Source organism: Garra rufa, chromosome 1, assembly GCF_049309525.1.
Source record: "Garra rufa chromosome 1, GarRuf1.0, whole genome shotgun sequence".
Lineage (NCBI taxonomy): Eukaryota > Metazoa > Chordata > Actinopteri > Cypriniformes > Cyprinidae > Garra > Garra rufa.
This window is the reverse complement of record NC_133361.1, coordinates 105,968,829-105,987,239: the sequence shown is the minus strand read 5'-3', so window position 1 is coordinate 105,987,239 and position 18,411 is coordinate 105,968,829. Positions and strand designations below refer to the sequence as shown.

Genomic DNA, 18,411 nt, shown 5'->3' with positions numbered 1-18,411 from the left:
GATTAGACTGCAGCCGTTCCGCAGAGTCAGTATTTGGGAGGCCGTTTGACCTGTCGTAAAGACCCGTGGAACACACCATGACAAGGTTAGCCTGGCCGAGCGGTCTAAGGCGCTGGATTTAGGCTCCAGTCTCTTCGGGGGCGTGGGTTCGAATCCCACCGCTGCCAGGGAAGTCTTTTGGAAAGCTCCTGAGGCTGCGAAGCGACTGGAGAAGTGACGCTGCATGCTCATCCAAACTTAGCCGCTTTCGCATTCTTTGCCATTTAGCAAAGTCAGTGCTTAAAGCTTGTCCCAGCCTCTGCTCCATTCCAACAGAGGCACACCAATAATTTACAATCATAGAAGAGGTGCAATAAAAAACAAACAAACAATTCAACGAATTTGAAAATTATATTAATGAAAAACAATGAGAAGTCTACAAGAATGGAGACAGCCAGTGTTACTCATGGAAAGTTTTGGGTGAAATAACAGCTGCCTGATCATTTTGATTTTAAATGCATCACAGCTGGCTATCGTTTCCACATAAGCCCCAAAGGCCTTGATTAGCGGATTCAGGTGTGCTTGATCAGAGATGGACCTCCACTCCACAGGAAGGGGGCCACCAGGAGTAGGACTGCATACCCTGTATTAAGGATGCCTTTACGGCGGCGAATTACAAGGCATCAGCTTGTGGCGAAGCGCAACCCAAATACAGCGACGATGATCCCTACACCGCTGTTCTGCTCTCCAGAGCAAATACAGAGCAGTGACACTCTCGATAAATGACCGATCAACAACAGACGTCTTGTCTGACGAACCCGAGAAAGCAGTCAAGGACTTTATGGTTAAACAGCTCAAACTTCCATCGGAAACTGTTAACAACATCACTTTTCACCGTGTTCACCGCCTAGGTCAAAAACTCAATAACGCCACCAGACCCCGCCCAATTATTGCCAAATTCGAACATTTCAAGCAAAAAGAACTGGTTCAACGACAGGGCAGACAGTTAAAGGACACCCATTACGGACTTAACGACCAGTTTCCACAAGAAATCATCCACAGACGTAAACAGCTAATCCCCATCCGCAAACAAATGATAAAAGAAGGAAAAAGAGCAATACTTACCGTGGACAAATTGTACATTGATGGACAGTTATTTAAAGACAAGGCAATTACTCCCTGGCTCTACTAACACCCTTTCCCTCAACAATATCATCCCAGCCATAATATGTTTTCATTAACCTGCATTCATTAAACACCATTGTTTTTTTTGTTTTTGTTTTTGTTTTTTGTTTTTTGTTTTTTTTTACATATAATATATAATTTTTTTCCCCTCTGCTTTCTTTTTTTTTTTTTCTCTCTTTTTTTCTTTTCTCATTACATTTATAATATAATGCACCCATGTCTCAATGCACCACACAAGTATGCACATAATTTTTCAAACTCTGTGTTTTTTGGTTTGTTTGTTTTATTACTTGTTTTGTTGTAAATGCTTAGGTCTGTCTAGTGTTATTATGTCTTATTGTTCTGTATTTGATGTTTGCCAAACACACACATGTCAGTATAGAAATATTAACTTAACATGCAACTCAAATTTATAACCTGGAACATCCGTGGCATTAGCTCTCAGACAAAAAAAATTAAAATTCTCAACTATTTGGAAAATTTACAGGCAGATATATGTTTACTACAAGAAACACACCTTTCAGACTCAAAACAAAACACCCTAAGATCAACACAATTCATTCACTCATTTTCAGCAACTTATAATTCAAAACAAAGAGGAGTATGTATTCTGATAAGCAAAAGAATTCAATTTGTTCATAACACAACTGTTTCAGACCCAGAAGGACGTTTTATTATCATAAACATATCAATAAACAATAACCCGGTAACAATTGTCAATGTGTACGGCCCAAACTCAGATGACCCTACCTTTTTCCACTCTTTAGTTTCCTCAATTTCAAATTTCTCTAACTGTCCGGTAATTATAGGAGGCGATTTTAACACTGTAATTGAACCATCACTCGACAGATCCACAAATAATAAAAGAATCTGGCAATCAACTGGCACAATAATACAGTTCATGAAAGATTTTGGACTTGGTGATGGTTGGAGACTACAACACCCAACTGACAGAGAATACACATTTTACTCACCGGTTCATCATAGTTACTCACGCATAGATTTTTTCCTAACTAGTAATTCAATCATACCAAATATCTCTGAACACAAAATCCACCCCATCAGCATCAGTGACCATGCTCCGGTAACACTCATATGGAACCCAGCTAATTCACATAAACAAATCAGTAGATGGCGCTTTAACATATCTCTCCTCAAAGACCCAGAGTTTGACAGTTATCTTAAAAGAGAGTGGACATCCTTCCTAGAAATAAACGACTCTCCAAAGTTACCAGTTTCATTAATTTGGGAAACGGGCAAAGCAGTACTAAGAGGTAAAATCATATCATTCTCTGTGCATAAAACGAAAGTAGAAAAACAAGAAGAAATCAGATTAGAAAAGAAAATAAAAGAACTGGAAATTTTACATGCAAAAAACCCAACTGAAGAAATATATAATGAACTAAGAAAACAAAAATTCCGGCTAAATGAAATCATTAATAAAAGAACTCAATTTCTAATTCATAGACTCCGTCAAGAGACCTTCCATCATAGCAACAAATCCAGTAAATATTTGGCCAATCAAATCAAAAGAAATAGAGAAAAAACAACAATTGCAACTATTAAAGACTCAGCAGGGAAGCCTACCAACTCTCCACAAGAAATAAATACAATATTTCGAAACTTCTATGCTAAACTTTATTCATCTGATAATAACACAAGACAAGAGGATATTAATTCATTTCTTAATAATATTGAACTCCCCAAACTTAACACAGAACAAATCAGTGCACTGGACAAACCAATCATAGAAAAAGAACTTCATATCGCCCTAAATCAAATGCCGAACAATAAAGCACCAGGACCCGACGGCTTCCCAGCTGAGTTTTATAAACACTTCTGGTCCATTTTATCCCCATTATTCATCAGAGCAATAACCGAAATTAAAGAGAACTCAAGATTACCAGTACACATGAACACAGCAACTATTTCACTCATCCCCAAACCTAATAAAGATCCAACCCTTCCGTAAAATTACCGTCCTATATCACTTATCAACGTAGACATCAAAATACTCAGCAAAGCTCTGGCACATAGAATTGAAAAAATTATCCCATTTATAATCCACCCAGATCAGACAGGTTTCATCAAAGGTAGGCATGCATCCAATAACACACGCAGACTATATGATTTAATCCATTATTCATCACTACAGCAGAAAGACACCCTCATAGTCACTTTAGATGCAGAAAAAGCTTTCGACAGAGTCAACTGGAACTTTCTTTTCACCACACTACAAAAATTTGGCTTTGGGGAGTCGTTTATTAACTGGATTAAGATTTTATACACAACACCTTCAGCCACAGTCAACACCAATGGACTAACATCACAAAGCTTCACACTGCACAGGGGGACTAGGCAGGGATGTCCACTCTCTCCATCTTTATTTACCATCTTCATTGAACCCTTAGCAGCAGCCATCCGCCAGAATCCACTCATCAAAGGAATTCACACACCCCAAACCCAACATAAGATTAGTTTATATGCCGATGATATCTTACTCTTTTTACAAAATCCTCAGTCATCTCTACAAGAAATAACTAAAACCATTGATTCATACTCTAAAATTTCCGATTATGCAATAAACTGGAATAAATCTTTAATCCTTCCACTACATCAATCTAAATGGGATGTGGCAGCCCAGGTATCACCCATTCCTGTATGCACAGGTCACATCACTTACTTAGGCGTTAGGGTTTCCTCCAGGCTGTCAGAGCTGAATGGACTCAATTTCACTCCTTTATTAAAAACAGTAGAAGATGACCTCAACCGCTGGCACAATTTACCAATCTCAATCCAGGGAAGAATATCAATAATCAAAATGACAGTACTCCCTAAAATAAACTACCTATTTTCAATGATCCCAACACAGCCTACTCTCAATTGGTTCAAATCTCTTGACTCCATCATCAACCGATTCTACTGGAAAAATAAACCACCAAGGATAAAATTAAGCACTTTACAAAAACCCAAATCTTTAGGAGGCTTAGAAGCACCACATTTTTACCATTACTCGCTAGCAAACCAACTCCAATACATATATAAATGGACTCACCCCACTCAGGCAGACACCATTTGGCTAGATATAGAACAATCACTTTGCAAAAACATACACATATCAGACATTCCATTTCTTAGTCAGTCCATTAAACATCACTCATGCTTCAAAGCCTTGACAATAGCTTCAGCTCTGACGGCCTGGTGGAAATATTATCAAATCACAAACTCCAATCTGGCTCCATCTAACTTCACCCCACTCTGGAATAACCCTGACTTCACAAGTAACAAAAAAATACTAAATTTTCATAAATGGGCAGATAAGGGTATCACACATATTAATCACATTTTTCAGTCAAACAAACTGGTTCCATTTTCCTACCTAGTCCAGAAGTACGGTATTGGGAGCAATCAATTCTTGACTTATTTGCAACTCAAATCAGCTGTCTTATCTAAAATCAATAACAGAACCATCAATCTTCACCTTCCTTCCGCAGTAGCAGATTTAGTTAATATATCGTCCCCCAAGAAATTACTTTCTAAATTATACAAAATGATAACCAATTCAAATAAAACCTTAAGTTTACCAATAACCAAATGGGAAAAAGACCTTTCTATTGCTCCTGATACCGACTTCTGGACTCAAATTTGTAATAATATTTATTCCATGACTAAAAACGCCAACCTTCAGCTCATACAGTACAAGACCCTTCATAGAACACACTACACTGGGGAAAGGCTGTTTAAAATGGGATTCACATCAGAAACTTGCGTGCACTGCTCACAAAATAGCCCGGACACATATATCCACGCCACATGGCACTGCTCACCCATTAAACAATTCTGGGAAGATGTCACTGAATCCCTATCCCACCTCCTGGGTTGTCACATCCCATTATCCCCTTCACTCTGTCTACTGGGCGATCTATCAACACTTAATCAGGAAATAACAAACAAAAGGATACTCCTCATAGCTCTAGCCATTGCCAAGAAAACTATCTTCTTGAACTGGAAATCCCGAAACACCATTCACATAACACACTGGAAAAATTTGCTTACAGAATACATCTCCCTAGAATATTTTTCATCTCCATATACATCAGAATCGCAACATCCAACATCAGACCTCAGTCAACTCTTACAAATCTGACACACTTATCTTTAAGTATTCACAAAATATTATTCATATTTATATAAGGTATTAGTAACATGAGTGTTTTCATTATTATTATTATTATTATTATTATTAATTTTAATATTATTATTATTGTTGTTGTTGTTTTCATTTATTGTATCACTATATCAGAGAAACATTGAAAAGTAATAAATTGATGGGATGATGTTTTGTATGGACGGTAACAGTTTACTGAAGATTACATCATTAAATATACATAATTAAAAATTTGTAAATATAAATAAATTAAAACTGCACCCAACAAATACCACTCATGTTTTTAATGCACCACATATTGATTTTAATGCACCGCACTCTTCTTTATGCACCACTTGAGTTCAAACTTACATACATCATATGATGTCTACAATGCTGCCTTGAATGGAAAAAAAAAAAAAAAAAAATGCACACTGACACAGAAGCAAGGATAGGTGTGGTATGTGTTGGGTATGGTTCATTAGTATATTTCCCTGCGTACATATATTTAGATAACTACTATTGTGATTATATGATTATTATTATTATTATTATCATCATTATTATTATTATTATTATTATTATTATTATTATTAATAGTAATAGTACTGTTGCCTTCATCACAAAACATCGTCACAAAATATCATTGTTACAACTCAAACTTTAATATTGTTATTAATACTATTATTATTATTATTTTTTTTTTTTTTATTTTTTTTTTTTTTTTTTAATTGATATTGTTTATTATTATTATTATTATTATTATTATTATTATTATTTTATTATTATTATTATAATTATTGATATTACTGTTACCATCATCACCACATCATACTGTAACCACCATCCTTGGGATTATTGTTGCTATTGTTATTATTATTATTATTATTATTATTATTATTATGATGATTACTGTTATTATTGATATTACTGTTACTGTCATCACAAAATATTAACCATATCATCACCACCTTTGGTGTTATTGTTGTTACTCCGATTTATGGCCATTTCTATTATTTTTGAACATGCTAATACTACCTATACTGCTACTACTACTTATACATGATTATTATTCAGATTGTCTTGTTCTCATTTTTCATTTATTATCATTGTTGTTTTTTTTTTGTGATTAGTATAGTTTTTTGTTTGTTCTTGTTTTGTTTTGTTGATATTGTTTCTGTTGTTGTTGTTTTTGTCTCTGCATTTACAATGTATGTTTTTGCACTCCGAATAAAGAAAAAAAAAAAAAAAAAAAAAAAATTTGTATTTGTTCTGAACTCTGCGTGATGAGACAGAAAGACGATTCCAAATAGATATTGCCCTATAAAGTGATGTGCATTACAAAGAATTTGTCCGGGGAAGCGGAAGTTTTATGTAGCCACCTAGTGCCTGCCTGGTGGTATATTGGTGTCCACTTCCTACAAAAGCAAGCTGCTCAGAAAGAAACTGTGGCTGTTTCATAAATACTGCATTCCACATTGTTACAGTTAATCGTAGTTTGATTTTGTCGTTAACTGTAAGCCAAGAAAGGCTTGTATGCATCAAGGACACGTTAGTCTTAAAAGAGCACTGGAGGACAGTCCTCGCTGCCCTATTTTGTGCCACTTGAAGCTTATGAAGGTCTTTTTGTGATGCAGACGACCATATGATTGGACAATTTTCTAAATGGCACAGAACAAGAGACTGGACAACCTGTTTAGCAATGGACATAGGAATATATGACATACATTTTCTGGACATTGCAATACCATTGCCCATTTTAGCTATCATTCCATCAATATGAGCTGACCAAGCCAAGTAAGAATCCAAGGTGACGCCCAGTGACTTGGCTTGCTTCACTTGTCTTAACTGCAGCCCGTCAACTGATAGGTTCAAATAGGGTTCTGTAGTTAGTTTTGATCTTTTACAGAATATCATAGATGTTGATTTGTCTACATTTAAAGCTAATTTGTTACCCACTTGCTTATATTCTGCAAGTCATGATTTAATAGATTTGAGACATCATAAGAAGTTTTCGCAGAACAGTACAGTGTGGAATCATCAGCATACATGACAACAGTTGAATGTTTCACAATGAAAGGTAAATCATTTGTAAAGATTGAGTATAGCAAAGGCCCAAGGCAACTACCCTGAGGCTCACCGCAATGTATTATTTTAGTAGATGAATATTGACCATTAAAGAACACCCGCTGCTTCCTATTAGATTCCCCATCCATGACAGAGACGAAGACGTAAAACCATAGCATTCTAATTTTTGAAGCAGTATTTTATGATCTATCAGGTCAAATGCTGCACTAAAGTCCAACATCACTGCTCTTACTAATCTGTTTGTATCGATTTCTTCTAACCAGTTGTCTAAAGCAGTACATGTGGAGTGACCCTCTCGATATGCATGCTGGTACTTAGTGATCAGCCTATTAGAGAAAAAATATTTATAAACTTGTTCAAAAGCAATCTTTTCCATGACTTTACTAAATAGAGGTAATAGACTGATAGGTTGGTTATTCTGTCCTGTAAATGTGGCTGTTTTATTTTTAGGCAATGGTATGATTTTAGCCTCCTTCCATTTCTCTGGAAATACGCCCTGCAACAAACTTAAGTTGACCAAATAAGCGATGGGAAAGGACAGAGCTTCAGCTGCCACCCTGATAAGCCTGGAGTCCAAGTGGTCCATACCTGATGCCTTTCCATCAGGAAGAGCTGCAAGAATTTTTCCAACAGAACCTCTGTCAAAATAACTGAATGAGAAAGTGACAGAATGGTTCTTCTCGTTCATTATCTTACTTAATATTATATCATAAGATGCTGAGGTATTTGGACACATACAAGATAGAAATTTCTCTACCTTACTAATGAAATAATTGTTTAAATAATTAGCAATTCCCTCTGGATCTGTAATGAACACTCCATCATTTTCAACATATGAAGCAGCTGAGTACTTACTCCAGCCCATTATTTGATTTTAAATTGTTCCATAATTTTTTACCATCATTTTTTACTTCATTAATCTTTTCCTGGAAATACTCTTTTTTCTTCTTTCTATTCATTTTAACTACTTTATTTCTAAGAGTTCGATATTGTTCTCGATCGGCTAGTTCACAAGAATTATTAGCTTTTATTTTAGCATTGTCCCTCAACAGCATTACGGTTTTAAGATTTTTATCCAACAAAGGGGCACTTTTATTTCTCACAGCTCTTTTTCTGAGAGGAGCATGCTTGTTGACTATTTTCATTAGTATGTCCATAAACCTATTAAGGGCTGAGTCAGGGTCACGATCTTCACACACTTCTGACCAGTCCACACCTTGGATTTCACCCACATACTGCTCTTGGTTGAAATATCTATAAGTTCACTGTTAAAAATCGCTGTAAAAAAACAGCCAAATTTTGACAGTAACATGCTGTTTTCCATTAAAACAGTGCATTCTGGGTATTATTTGTCAATTTCGAAAAAGTAGCCTGCTGCTATGTATCGTGAATTAACAGCGATCAAAGTGATTCCAATCCTCAGAGGAGAAAGTGATTCCAATCCTCAGAGGAGAAAGAACGACTGCGGGTAAGTTGCTGCTTAAATACTATTTTAATAGGCGAACGTTACATTGAGCTGCAGTTAAAAGCACTCGTTTGAATTTATTAATTTATTCGTTTCAGTCTGCTTTGTGCTGCTGTTAAAAGCACTCTGTCGTTGGATTCGTTCATTTATTCGTTCTGTTTACATTGATCTGCTGTTAAAAGCACTCTGTCGTTGGATTCGTTCATTTATTCGTTCTGTTTACATTGATCTGCTGTTAAAAGCACTCTGTCGTTGGATTCGTTCATTTATTCGTTCTGTTTACATTGATCTGCTGTTAAAAGCACTCTGTCGTTGGATTCGTTCATTTATTCGTTCTGTTTACATTGCGCTGTGGTTAAAAGCACTCTTATATTTATTTAACTAGGGTATTCGTTTATATTTACATTAAGCTGCTGTTAATTAACCCTCTGGGGCCTGAGGGTGTTTTGAGGCCCTGAAGAAGTTTGACATGCCCTGACATTTGTTGTTTTTTCAGTATCTTAAAAACATTTTAATGGCTAAAGTCTGATTACATTGTAATCAGCACATATTGGGCTACAATAATATGTAAGCAACATTAATGTACATGGTTGTGTTTTTGAGAAAACTACGTTTATGCGTGGTTAGTGAAAAACTAAAGTTTTGAAGTCACTGAAATAAGGCCATGAAGCACATATAGGACATTTCTTTACAAGACTTTTGATAGTTGGATGTCGTAGGCTAGAATTTTATCAACCAAATGATGTGAAAATCATCTCGTTCACTCGTTCAGAAAAAACAATATACTGATGTAAATTTTCTAAAACATGTTTTGTGATCGAAAGGGATTATTCATAGGTGTGGCAATGGCCCATGAATATTTAGCAATTCACACCTGAAAGACAAAAGAGCCCTCCCTAATGGCCCCATCAATGACTGACTTGACTAGCAGAAGAAGAAACAATGTGAGAAGATTAAAAAAAAATCGTTTTTTAGATTATTTGTATTTTATTTACAACACAGTATAATCAAAACATACATAATGAAGGTCAAAGACACAATATTGAGCTCCCTCATCTAACCACACAGATGTGCACAGACTTTGTGGCATTTCTGAAAACTTTTTCTGAATTCAGTTCAACAAATAAAACAAGTAAATCTTACCTGATATTAAAGTGTGTGCACTTTAAATATCTGTATTTGTACTGTATTTTTATCTGTATCATCTGAAGTTTGTACAGCGCTCTCAGAGGAAAACAGTTTGAAGAGACTCAAGGAAAGGACAGCAAGATTCATCTGTTGAGCAGGTTTCTGAGCACTAAAAACAACAAAAGCAAAACATCTGTGAGCCTATTCATATTAGGAGCATCTATAATAAATAAATACACACACATACACTACCAGGCAAAGGTTTGGACACACTTCCCTTTACAGGGGAATAACTGGTATATAGTATATAGTCATAGATTCTAGCATTTGTACTAATGTAAAAAAGGACATGTAATATCTGAGAAACTAATAATTATCGTTTAGCACTATATTACTAATAAACGTGATGTAAACATACATTCAGTGTAAGCACACATATTACTTTTACACCCTACTGTTATACAATAAAATAAATAAATAAATAAGTATGATTCTACAGTCATAAACATATCGTCATAAATGCATCTCACAGTCATAATCACATCGTTTTTCTAGAACATTATAAATATCCTGGCATCGTGAGAGATGCAATGCAATCAAACGTACTTCATAATGTTTCATTTGATAAAGTCAGGAATTTTAGTTTGGAATAAGTCTAACTAGTAAAATGTGTACACGTTTTGTCAAAGTAAATAACAGCGAAAGCTAGTAGGAAAATGAAAGTAAGACTTACTCATGTAAATGTCTCCTCCTGCTGGGTTTGCGTTGCATCGCGTCCTTCTTGTGATCGTGGTAAATATAAGTCTTATTCCTCACAGCATATCTTCATTCAGAAACAAACTGTAACCAAGATGAACTTGAAGTCATGTTGCTTTGTTTCGGTGATGTGGGAGTTTCCTCGCGTACAGATACCCCAGTCCTTGCCGCGCGTGTGGCACATGGCTAATTTGCATATCTAAAGGATTTTTCGCTAGTGGGCGCGGTCACATTAGAGATAATTAGTTGGAACTGGATAGACTAGACATCTCCTTGGTTTCATATAGATTAATTTATCACAGATTATTTGTTTTTGATCAAACTTACTTCGTTTAAAAGCATAAATCTCAAGCTTTCAGTAGATATCACTTTTCTGTTTGTGTGCTGAGTATTCACCGAGTTTGAATGATTTAAGTGACGCATTTCTAAAAGCAGTTTGCGGAGACAGAGAAAACAGAAATCACCCTGTTTGTTTTCTTTATTCTAAATAAAAAAGCACAACTTTCTGCTGTTCTTGTGAGTGTGCACAAATAAAAGTACACACTCTACAGTTTCCAATGATGTATATCTCTAATTTGTATGACTAAAACCGACAGAGCATTTTTAGTGTCTTTTGCGCTGATCTAAAAAAAAAATGAGCTCGTATCGCCGGCGATACAGCCGGCCTCAGGGAGTTAAGCACTCGTTGGTCTGTTATTTGCCTTGCTAGTGGTTTCTGCGTTTAATAGTAGTTTTGATTGTGCTTATTAAAATTCAAAACTGAGCGGACGGCCAAGGGAAGCTTTGGTTATTCATATCGCGCCCTTCCAGAGCAATTAGAAGTGCGAAGTTGGTTGCATTTAAGTTTCGATTAGAGACATTTTGCGTGCGTGCAATACATTTGCGGCTGTACTGAGCCCAGGAGGCGTCCCTAGCTGTTTCAGTAAAGCTTTGTTTGGTTGTGTATTTAACGGTGTCATACCAGCTGACGCTGAAGCGTCAGCGGAAGCGTTCAGCCTCCTCGCGTGAAGACCGACAAGAGTAAAGACTGCGACTTTTCCTGCGCGACTTTGAAGACCGACAAGAGTAAAGACTGCGACTTTTCCTGCGCGACTTCTCCGAGCAACGACACCGACAACGCACTTAAGTACTCCTTTCCTTTTCTCACTCTTCTTTCTGTCCTTCTCTATCATGTGTTTCCAACTCATTCCGGTGCTCTCTACACACCGCACTAACATCACACGCACACGCCGACGCAATCTCTCTAACCTGCGTCCAATACACACCTCTTCCACTGAACCTTTCTCTTTCACGGTTGGACTTTGGAACTGTCGATCAGCTGTCAACAAAGCAGACTTCATTTCGGCATTTTCCTTGCAATCTGGCCTGAGCATCCTAGGTTTGACTGAGACCTGGATACGTCCAGATGACTCTGTAACCCCAGCTGCTCTATCTAATAAATTCTCCTTCTCTCACACCCCTCGTCAGACTGGAAGGGGTGGGGGTACGGGACTTCTGATTTCCAACAACTGGAAATACTCAACCCATTCTCCTCTATGCAATTATAACTCATTTGAATCTCATACAATCACTATAACATCTCCTATCAAACTCCATGTTGTGGTCATTTACCGCCCTCCTAGTCAACTTGGCATCTTCTTAGAAGAGCTGGATGGGCTGCTATCCTCTTTTCCAGAAGATGGCAGCCCACTTCTGGTCTTTGGAGATTTTAACATGCATCTGGACAAACCCTATGCTGCAGACTTCCATTCACTTCTTGCTTCATTTGACCTAAAACGCACTACCACTGCATACACTCATAAATCCGGCAACCAACTTGATCTCATCTACACACGAAACTGTACTTCAGACGACATTGTGGTCAAACCCCTTCACATCTCTGACATTTCTTCATTACACTAAACCTACATCTTGCTACTTGTGCACCCCCACCCCCCCTACCCGTTACTTTTAGACGAAACCTACGCTCTCTCTCACCCTCCCATCTTTCTTCATCAATATCCTCCTCTCTTCCCTCTCCTACCCACTTCACATCTCTGGATACTAATGCAGCAACCGACACGTTATGTTCCACTCTTACTTCTTTCCTAGATGAAATATGCCCTCTCTCCTCCAGGCCAGCACGGGCTGCTCCTTCCAACCCTTGGCTATCCGATGTTCTTCGTGAGCATCGGTCCAAACTTAGGGCAGCTGAGAGAAAATGGCACAAATCTAAGGATCCATCTGACTTGAGTATGTATCAGTCTCTGCTGTCATCTTTCTCTACCCATGTCCATACTGCCAAATCTTCATACTTCCACAACAAGATCAACAATGCTCCGGACACACGCAACCTTTTCAAAACTTTTAATTCACTGCTCTGTCCCCCTCCACCACCTCCCACCACTTCTATAACAGCTGATGATTTTGCCACATTTTTTACAGAAAAAACTACATCTATCAGTAATAAGTTCTCAGCTCCACACATACAGGAACTAAAACTGACCACACCCACGGCTGAAACTCCCCTCTTCTCCTTCCATCCCCTTTCTGAGGCAGAAGTAACCAAACTTCTCCTCTCCAGCCATCCGACGACATGTCCTTTAGACCCCATCCCCTCACACCTTCTCCAAGCAATCTCTCCTACAATCTTACCAGCACTCACACACATCATCAACACATCTCTTCTCACAGGCACTTTCCCCACTACATTTAAGCAGGCCCGGGTAACCCCACTGCTCAAAAAACCTACACTTAACACTTCACTCATAGACAACTATAGACCTGTCTCTCTCCTTCCGTTCATAGCAAAAACACTGGAACGAGCTGTCTTCAACCAGCTATCTTTATTTCTCTCACAGAACAACCTATTGGATGCTAACCAGTCAGGGTTCAAGAGTGGCCATTCAACTGAGACGGCACTACTGTCTGTCACTGAAGCCCTGCGGATTGCAAAAGCTGATTCCAAATCATCAGTACTCATCTTACTGGACCTTTCTGCAGCATTTGACACGGTAAATCACCAGATCCTTCTGTCTACCCTCTCATCGTTGGGCATCACAGGGACTTCACTTCGCTGGTTCAAATCCTATCTCTCTGGTAGGTCTTTCAGAGTGGCCTGGGGAGGGGAGGTTTCCAAAACTCATCAACTGGTCACTGGGGTTCCTCAGGGATCAGTTCTTGGACCCCTCCTCTTCTCCATATACACTACATCTCTGGGCCCCATCATACAGGCACATGGCTTCTCCTACCATTGCTATGCTGATGACACACAGCTCTATCTTTCTTTCAAACCAGATGATCCATCAGTAGCTGCAAGGATCTCTGGCTGCCTGGCGGATATCTCTGCATGGATGAAGGAACACCATCTTCAGCTCAATCTAGCTAAAACTGAGCTCCTTGTCTTTCCCGCCACTCCAACTTTACAACATGACTTCTCCATCCAGTTAGGTTCATCAACAATTACCCCATCGACTTCAGCCAGAAATCTTGGTGTAATCTTTGATGACCAATTGACTTTTAAAGAACATATAGCTAAAACTGCTCGATCCTGCAGGTTTGCGTTGCACAACATCAGAAAGATCAGGCCCTTCCTAACAGAGCATGCTGCACAACTCCTTGTCCAGGCCCTGGTCATTTCCAGGCTGGACTATTGCAATGCTCTTTTAGCTGGTCTTCCAGCATGTACAATCAGGCCTCTACAAATGATTCAGAATGCAGCAGCACGGCTCGTCTTCAATGAGCCCAAGAAGGCCCATGTCACACCTCTCTTCATATCCCTGCACTGGCTACCGGTTACAGCACGCATCAAATTCAAGACACTGATGCTGGCCTATAGGACAGCCACTGGCTCATCACCGGCCTACCTCCATTCACTACTACGCATCTACACTCCCTCCAGAAGTCTGAGATCCTCTAGCGAAAGACGCCTTATTGTACCACCACAGAGAGGCATGAAATCACTTTCCAAAACATTCTCCTTCAATGTCCCTGCCTGGTGGAATGATCTTCCCACCCCCATCCGAAACGCTGACTCCATTACTGTCTTCAAGCGACTGCTGAAAACCCATCTTTTTCGACACTGACTATCTGAAAAAAAAAAAAAAAAAAAAAAATTCTCCTCTCTTTCCTGATCTTCCCTTTCTAGCCCGTACTCATCTGACAACGCCTGACATATGGTACTTTTGAGCACTTCCTATGTCGATCTGCCTCCTTAGGATGAATTATTTGTTGTATTCCCAATTGTAAGTCGCTTTGGATAAAAGCGTCTGCTAAATGAATAAATGTAAATGTAATGTAAATGATCAAAATCGACACTCAGAGACTGTGTTTAAAATCACACTCTACACCAGGGCTATTCAATTAGATTAATTTGAGGGCCAATTATCGAGCTGAAAATTTGAAGGGGGCCAATGGGATGGGGGCCGTCCCGATCTCTTTCTAGGGGGGGCTATACAATTCAATTGTATGGCTACAACACGCTTTTTGATGGTCACCGTTGTTGTGATTCTCACGCTGATTCTTCATGTCTGTGTGTCTAAATTAAAATTCACTCTTTATTCATCATCTGCCTGATTATGCCAAAACTGATTGCTCTTTTGTTCACAGTTTCATGTAGTCTGTAAGGAAATCCTATGTCAAATACTCAAGTCACTATATGATGATTATGTTAAGCACATTCAAGGCCACCTGATGACTTTTGTTTTTGGCTTGTCTGGCTGTTATAACTCAGTAATTGCAGCCAAACAAGACCTAATATTGAAGATTTAAGGGTCAAGAACCTAACTAATGCAAACACTGACCACTATAATGGTTGCTTAAAACTTTTGGTTTTCTCCTTTGGTGATTCTGCTTATTAACATCAGGTGTCTTCAATAATGATCAATCATCACTTTGTTAATCAATTAATTATCTCGTTAACTTCAACACTGCTTCAGTGTCTATATGTGTCCACACTCAGAGTGTTAAAATAACACTGGGGAAATTGCTATGCATGAGATTTTTTGGTATCGTGGCAATCAGAAAAAAGAAATCAATAGATAATATTTAAAACTACTGTAGTATTTATACTCAAATGGAGACATGAAGAATCAGCACATGAATCTCAACAATGGTGACAATTCGAAAGCTTCATGCTGCAATGCATGCAATGCATGCAATGAAAAAAAGACGTTTCCAAACCATAACAACTCTAGATTTTTTCTTGTCTTTTTTTTTTTTTTGCCATAACAAGCATGTTGCAAACACACATAATTACAACTAAAAAAATTACTTTAAATAGTCAAGGTTCAAGAGCCCAACTAAAGTAAACACTGATCTCCACCGTGGTAGTGAAAAACAAAAACAAAAAAAAAATCTAAACCTCTGCAACTCTCTTCTGTAGACGTCTGACAGAAATAATTTCAGTGTGGTAATAAGTGAAGCTGGTAATGCTGTTTTAGGAGTTTAATCAGATCTTGAGAGATTTAATGTCTTCTTTTATTTCAGTTGATTTCATCTAAGGCTGTGGCTGAAGTCAGTTGTTTTTGTGTTTTTCTTCAGCAATTTTGTTTGTTAACAGCTGGTGTTCATCACTAATGCTCAATCAGAACGTGATCAATCATATAATTATCTCATTAACTTCAGCACTAATTCAGTATTACACAAACACTCTGTAGTGTTGACACATTATAAGTGTTCATTTAAAACTGAGGATTTTGCTGTGGGTTTTAAAGGGTTAAAGATGCCAGATGAAAAAAAAACAGCATGAAATGTAATTTAACAGTAATAAACTGTAATTAATTTACGGCAACACAATGTAGAAAAACAGTAACATGCTGGCAACCAGAGCTGCCAGTAGATTACTGTTAATTCAAGAAAAAACAGTAATATACTGTACAACACAACAGTCAGATTTACTAAGCAAATCAAGTTATTTTCTCTAAAATATTATTGAATGTTCATAGAAAAACAATTATGCAAATTCATTAACTGGTAAGGAGAGTAAATATTTAATAGTGCCTAACTGGTCTGTTTTGTACAAGAGAGATCTGTTAGTTTAATTTAGTTTTGTGGGTGACCATTGTGCTGGAGAGTAGAGCTTGTGCTTCAGGCAATGATGAGCCGCAAGCACTGAGGTTTTGCTGCTTTATTTAAAGACAGTAATTGTGGAATTGCTGATATAGTGACAATCTCTTTAATAAGCACTTTATTACACAAAATTGTGCTTTCGTTAGTTAATGACAATCTATAAAGATTTGAGGCAAAGTCGATTGCTTCTTTATTACACTTTAAGTGTTTGTGGGTTTATATTAAGAAATATTTCTTTTTAGTGGACTCAAATTAAATAAATTCACTGTACTTACACCATATAAACAATATATATATATATATATATATTTTTAACTCAAATGGTTTGAAGCAATTGGTTTCCAAAATAAAATGAGTTACCACATGGTATAATAACGGTAACATACTGTAAAAATGAAGAGCTGTAAATTAACGGTAGAGAGCTATAAAATAAGAGTATAATGCTGGCAACCACAGCTGCCAGTAGATTACTGTTATTTTACAGTGCGATTTTTTTAGAGTGTAGAGCATGATCTCATAAATTGTGGATGAATGTTTAATGAGTGATGAGACCTTTTGAAATATTAAAAAAAATGTGTGTGTTGGTGGAAATGACATGGAATTAACGTAATTGTAGGGAAGCTTCATACCAATGCTGGAACATGACTGGATTGAAACATTTGCAGTCCTGCAAATCTACTGTCGATCTAATCCATATTAATTGTACTTTGTAACCATGAATGTCATTTGCACCACAAAGGACAGTGTGGTGGAAATGACATTTCTGTAGATTATTTGTGGAAAAAATGGAAGATAGCTTCACTGATTGGCTTTGAATTAATACTTAGCATTTCATGTATTTAAAATACTCTTATTTACCTAACATTTTTTGCTTTTTAATAGCACCTTTGAAGGAACAGCATGTGGTGGAAATTACATATAATAAATATATTAACTGATCAAGCAATATTTACTTTGATGTTTCTTAATTTGTTGTGGCTGAAAATTTAAATTTCTCCATGTCCAACATGTGCTCTGATGTCACTCAACATTTTCATAGAAACACACAGTGTTGTGGTGGAAATGACACCAAAACTGTGCGACAGCTATATTTTGTATAAAAAGTAATTCTGACAGAGGTCTCGATTTAAATACTATAATATTTTTTCAATTATTTTATTAGTGCTTAATTCATGTACATTAATAGTTACCAGATAAGTAATATTTATAAACTGTATTTTCATTGTTGAAGTTTAAAAGTCTGGGAGTGCAACAAGGAGACCTAAAAGGAGGTTGAAAAGTATGGAAAAATCATAATAGTAAAGTAGTAAAAAGGTTTTTAGGGTGGTTTTAATTTTAGCAAAGGAAGAGGAATTTGTCAAAAAATAAAATAAATGACCAAAGAACAAAAAAGTACCTATAAGTTAAGAATCACCTTTTTATTATATATTTATGTTAAATATTTATATGTGGGTCCAATCAGCGTCAGGGGATTGACGCTGATTGGTTGGAACACTGTTTGATTATCTGTGGAATAGTTGATAGCGCCGATTGTTTTTTTTTTGGCATATCTCGGACCCTAGGCTGACCAGAGAGACGCGGTTTTTTTCACAGACAATTTATGGGGCAGGCAGCA

General features: G+C 37.3%; 1 non-coding gene across 1 annotated transcript; it reads left to right on the top strand.

The window, feature by feature from the left end:
- Positions 1-84: 84 nt before the first annotated feature.
- Positions 85-167, top strand: trnal-uag (transfer RNA leucine (anticodon UAG)). The gene has a single exon. It is a non-coding gene; the product is annotated as a tRNA-Leu (tRNA).
- Positions 168-18,411: the final 18,244 nt, after the last annotated feature.